At 48.4% G+C, this 5471-nt stretch overlaps 1 non-coding gene across 1 annotated transcript; it reads right to left on the reverse strand.

The window, feature by feature from the left end:
- Nucleotides 1-864: 864 nt before the first annotated feature.
- LOC143261776 (small subunit ribosomal RNA) lies at nt 865-2785 on the reverse strand. The gene has a single exon (XR_013035818.1). It is a non-coding gene; the product is annotated as a small subunit ribosomal RNA (ribosomal RNA).
- Between the last annotated feature and the right edge of the window lie 2686 nt (nt 2786-5471).

Genomic DNA, 5471 nt, shown 5'->3' on the forward strand with positions numbered 1-5471 from the left:
CAGAGTAGGGTGTCAATGACAACGACACAGCATTGAAACGAGCTACACAAGCCGGTCTCTCTTGATACCAATGTAAACGAGCATTAAGTTATCTTCAGACTGCCCGATATTTTCGTCCTTTGGACTTTCCCAACGATTCCTTTTTTTCTTTTTTTTTTTACACCACAGCGAAGACTTGAGGAAGCGTGATTAGCACGCTCGCATCCCTCCCTGTCCTACTACAACTGTGTGTGTGTGTGTGTAAAGAAAGAAAAAAGAATACATTGGCTTTCTCTCTATCGAGAAGATGGCCTACGCAACGCAGATCAAAGGCCTAATACGTGTAATATAATACGCGTCTGGCCGTGTATAAATCACGCACGAATGATCTGGTCGGGCCCAACTCTTCTCGTACGCTTATTTTTCCGTGTTGGGGCACTATCATAAAATCACACAAACCCCAACACGTGTGTGTCTTGGAAGGAAGATGGCCTACGCAACGCAGATCAAAGGCCTAATACGTGTAGTACACACGTCTGCCGTGTAAATCACGCACGAATGATCTGGTCGGGCCCAACTCTTCTCCACCACACCACATCCCAACTTTGTACATTTTTATATATTTTTGTGCGTTGGGGCACCTTCATAATCACAAACCCCAACAACACATATATCTCTCTCTCTTTGAAAGATTTGTTGTGGCCTACGCAACGCAGATCAAAGGCCTAATACGTGTAGTACACACGTCTGGCCGTGTAAATCACGCACGAATGATCTGGCGGGCTCAACAATATCTTTTTTTTTTATATGAATTCTTATCCACAAACTAATCGAATTCATTTTCTCTCCTCCTCTCCTCTCTCTTTGAGATATATTGGAACATTGTAATGATCCTTCCGCAGGTTCACCTACGGAAACCTTGTTACGACTTTTACTTCCTCTAAATAATCAAGTTTGGTCATCTTCCCGGCATCATCGGCAATGCCGAAACATTGCCGCGCACCAGTCCGAAGACCTCACTAAATCATTCAATCGGTAGTAGCGACGGGCGGTGTGTACAAAGGGCAGGGACGTAATCAACGCGAGCTTATGACTCGCGCTTACTGGGAATTCCTCGTTCATGGGGAATAATTGCAAGCCCCAATCCCTAGCACGAAGGAGGTTCAGCGGGTTACCCGGGCCTTTCGGCCAGGGAACACACGCTGATTCCTTCAGTGTAGCGCGCGTGCGGCCCAGAACATCTAAGGGCATCACAGACCTGTTATTGCTCAATCTCGTGCGGCTAGAAGCCGCCTGTCCCTCTAAGAAGATTTGTTTGTACGTTGGTAGTAAAAACCCCACCGGCAGAAGCCGAGAGCCTTCGAGATACCATAATTACGTCTATTTAGCAGGCTAGAGTCTCGTTCGTTATCGGAATTAACCAGACAAATCGCTCCACCAACTAAGAACGGCCATGCACCACCACCCACCGAATCAAGAAAGAGCTATCAATCTGTCAATCCTTCCGGTGTCCGGGCCTGGTGAGGTTTCCCGTGTTGAGTCAAATTAAGCCGCAGGCTCCACTCCTGGTGGTGCCCTTCCGTCAATTCCTTTAAGTTTCAGCTTTGCAACCATACTTCCCCCGGAACCCAAAAGCTTTGGTTTCCCGGAAGCTGCCCGCCGAGTCATCGTAGGAACTTCGGCGGATCGCTAGCTGGCATCGTTTATGGTTAGAACTAGGGCGGTATCTGATCGCCTTCGAACCTCTAACTTTCGTTCTTGATTAATGAAAACATTTTTGGCAAATGCTTTCGCTTCTGTCCGTCTTGCGACGATCCAAGAATTTCACCTCTAACGTCGCAATACGAATGCCCCCATCTGTCCCTATTAATCATTACCTCGGGGTTCCGAAAACCAACAAAATAGAACCGAGGTCCTATTCCATTATTCCATGCACACAGTATTCAGGCGAAGGTAGCCTGCTTTGAGCACTCTAATTTGTTCAAAGTAAACGTACCGGCCCACCTCGACACTCAGTGAAGAGCACCGCGATGGGATATTAGTTGGACCGCCCCGTGAAGAGCAAAGCCCACCGGTAGGACGTACCACATAATGCCAGTTAAACACCGCGAGCGATGAACCGACACTGTGACACACAGATTCAACTACGAGCTTTTTAACCGCAACAACTTTAATATACGCTATTGGAGCTGGAATTACCGCGGCTGCTGGCACCAGACTTGCCCTCCAATGGATCCTCGTTAAAGGATTTAAAGTGTACTCATTCCGATTACGGGGCCTCGGATGAGTCCCGTATCGTTATTTTTCGTCACTACCTCCCCGTGCCGGGAGTGGGTAATTTGCGCGCCTGCTGCCTTCCTTGGATGTGGTAGCCGTTTCTCAGGCTCCCTCTCCGGAATCGAACCCTGATTCCCCGTTACCCGTTACAACCATGGTAGGCGCAGAACCTACCATCGACAGTTGATAAGGCAGACATTTGAAAGATGCGTCGCCGGTGCTATAAGACCATGCGATCAGCACAAAGTTATTCAGAGTCACCAAAGCAAACGATGGACGAGTGTAAACACCCGCCACCGATTGGTTTTGATCTAATAAAAGCGTTCCTACCATCTCTGGTCGGAACTCTGTTTTGCATGTATTAGCTCTAGAATTACCACAGTTATCCAAGTAAATTTTAGTACGATCTAAGAAACCATAACTGATTTAATGAGCCATTCGCGGTTTCACCTTAATACGGCATGTACTGAGACATGCATGGCTTAATCTTTGAGACAAGCATATGACTACTGGCAGGATCAACCAGGGAACTATACAATATGTATATATAAAATGGACAAAATTTAAATCCTTTTCCATCGTCGCCTGTTTCATATATATATGTCAGGTCGACACACCACTTTTCTCTTTCAAATATGTACAAGTTTTGCCACATTCCGCGCTTGTAACATATCTTCTTTAACGCTCAATTTCTTTCATTTTTCTACCATACAGATATTTTACCGTACGCCCAAAAACGTACGTATTATATTTTTGTTCTATCGTAAAATCACATTTTTCTACGTACGCCAGCTTCGTACGTTTCTATCTTTGCCTTCATAAAATCACAAGATAATTTTATCTTCAAGAGTCTCGCTATTAACATCTTGTAAGATAAATGTACGTCCCAGCTAAAACGTACAAATACTTCAAGTTAAGTAATAATATATCATCGCTATTGACAAATTTTTAAGATCCAAGACACAGTTCTCTCTATATGTTTTAATATTTTTTATGTACTCAAATATATTCAAAGGAAAAAGTACATGGGTGATGCCATAGTCGTGGAAGCGCGTACGCTCACGCTGATCTTCTGACCGCCGGAAGCACGAAACCTCTGATCTGGGCAAAATCGGCAAGCCGAGGAAGAACGGACAGGACACATGCTGGACTGGCGAGAAAGCGTGTTCTTCCGCTCGCGCTAGGCATTTCGATTTCTGACACCTCTTGATTTAAAAAATCAGTTTTTTGATAGTTTTCTCTCTCCACTGGGCTATTCATTTTAGCCACAGTTTTCAATTGGTACGATTTGCTTCCAAATCTTACAGATGCAGTTTAAAAAATTTTTCCATCGCTCGGACAGAAGAGTTGATGCTCAGTGAGTACGAGTATACATACAAAGTGCATACGGGTAACCAACCCCGTAGGGCTTGCCACATATGGGCCATTCGGTCAAAGACACCGACCCGTGGCCACGCTGTGTGGAGAAAAGTCCGTAACGTAAACGGCACGAAACAGTCAGGACCGAAGCCCCGAAGGAGCTCTGAGACAGCTTCTCGACCGAGATCGTAGAATTGGCCCAAAACCCGCTCTGCTCCGTCCGCCTCGCACGGACCGTGTATCTCTTATAGATACCGAACGGCCGGCAAGGACGCCGGCGCCGCCGGCCGAATAGCACGCGCGCTTACGAGTGTAAACCGCCGCGGCAACAGACCGCCCGGCCGTGCTGTTGTAACATAGCGCGTGAACGAACGAAAAAAAAATTTATAGTAAACATTAAAATAAATTACACCACCGTAAACTAGACAAAAAATTACACATTTTTTCCCAATATGAAAATTTTCACAAACTTTTCAAAGTCCCATCGCATCGAGTAAACTTTTTTAATAACGCTTCCGCACGATTCTAAATGCTTAATCCATATGTGAAATCGTTCACTGATCACGAATATCGTATTTAAAAAAATTACAAAAATTTATTTTTCCAAATAATCAAAAAAAACCGAAAAATCACAAGAGTAAAGTACCATTATTTTAAACAATATGTCGTTCTAAATGCTTAATCCCTATGTAAAAAAGTTATCTAAGCAAGAATATGTAATTGAAAAAAATTAGAAAAATTTATTTTAGCCGTAAATCGAAAATAATGGGGACACCGGAGCTGTTCGAAGCGCCGAGACGCGCCGCGTACCCCCCGTGTCCGCTACCTTGTCGTGGTGGGGGGGCTTCGTGCCCCAATGATCCTCAAGGCTGTGCCGGCGGGGATTTTATTCCCTGGCAGGTTCTACCTAGCCGGAGTGGCTTGAGGTGAGGGGCCAACTAAAGTCGGACACATACCGTAAACCTGTGGTCATGTTTTACAGGAACGGGGGTCTTGCCTTAACCGGCCGGACCGCGAGGATGACAACCTCTCTAAAAAATCCCTAGCCCCAAGCAGCGTTGCGCGGTGAAGAGGGCGTAGCTGGAGTAAGCGCCAGCTATGGTTGGTGGGTGCACCAATCTTTAGCGGACAACCCCGGGGTACCTGGCGACCCCCCGGGCGTATTAGCCTTCCCCGGGTATGGCGGCTCTACCCGGGGTGACCTCCTTTCCGACCACACTCGTGGGATTAAGTATGGATTCTACTTTATCAAAAATAACCGGGGAGGGGGGTAACGAGAGAGAGGGAGAGGCGTGCGACCCAGTCGTGCGCCTAGAGCGATTTGCAGAGCCGGTGTCGCGGAGGCATTCTGCCACACGCGGCACAAAGAGGCCTGCGGAGGGCCTTGGCGACTGCGACGGGGGGGAGGAGTCGGACTTCTCCGTCTCCTCCCACCACTCGTCGCAGAGCGTCCCGGGCACCTCCACGAGGAAACGGGGCCGGCCGCCGACGACCGGGCAATACGTTGGCCTCCAAGAGGCCAAACGTAGACAGGCTGAGGCAGAAAAAAGCCTCATAGCGGGCATTTTCGACCCGGTTGCCCCGGGGCCGAGGCCTGCGAGATCGAGCGACACGCTTCCCGACGAGGTTGAGGTCGCTGCGGACTTCCGGGGCCGCCCGACGCGTGACGTTGCGGCAGCAGTAATGGAGTGCCTGGGCGATGTGGCCAGAATCTCCGGCGCTGCGACGGGACTGAAGGCCAGCGCGGTGCGGTCCCTGCGGACGGCGGCCCTGAACAGCCGGGTGGGCGTTGCGGAGCTGGCAGTGCGGTCGGCTCCCAGCGCCACCCGGCTGTTGGAAGCCGAAAATGCCAGCCT

Source organism: Megalopta genalis, unplaced genomic scaffold (genome assembly GCF_051020955.1).
Source record: "Megalopta genalis isolate 19385.01 unplaced genomic scaffold, iyMegGena1_principal scaffold0068, whole genome shotgun sequence".
Lineage (NCBI taxonomy): Eukaryota > Metazoa > Arthropoda > Insecta > Hymenoptera > Halictidae > Megalopta > Megalopta genalis.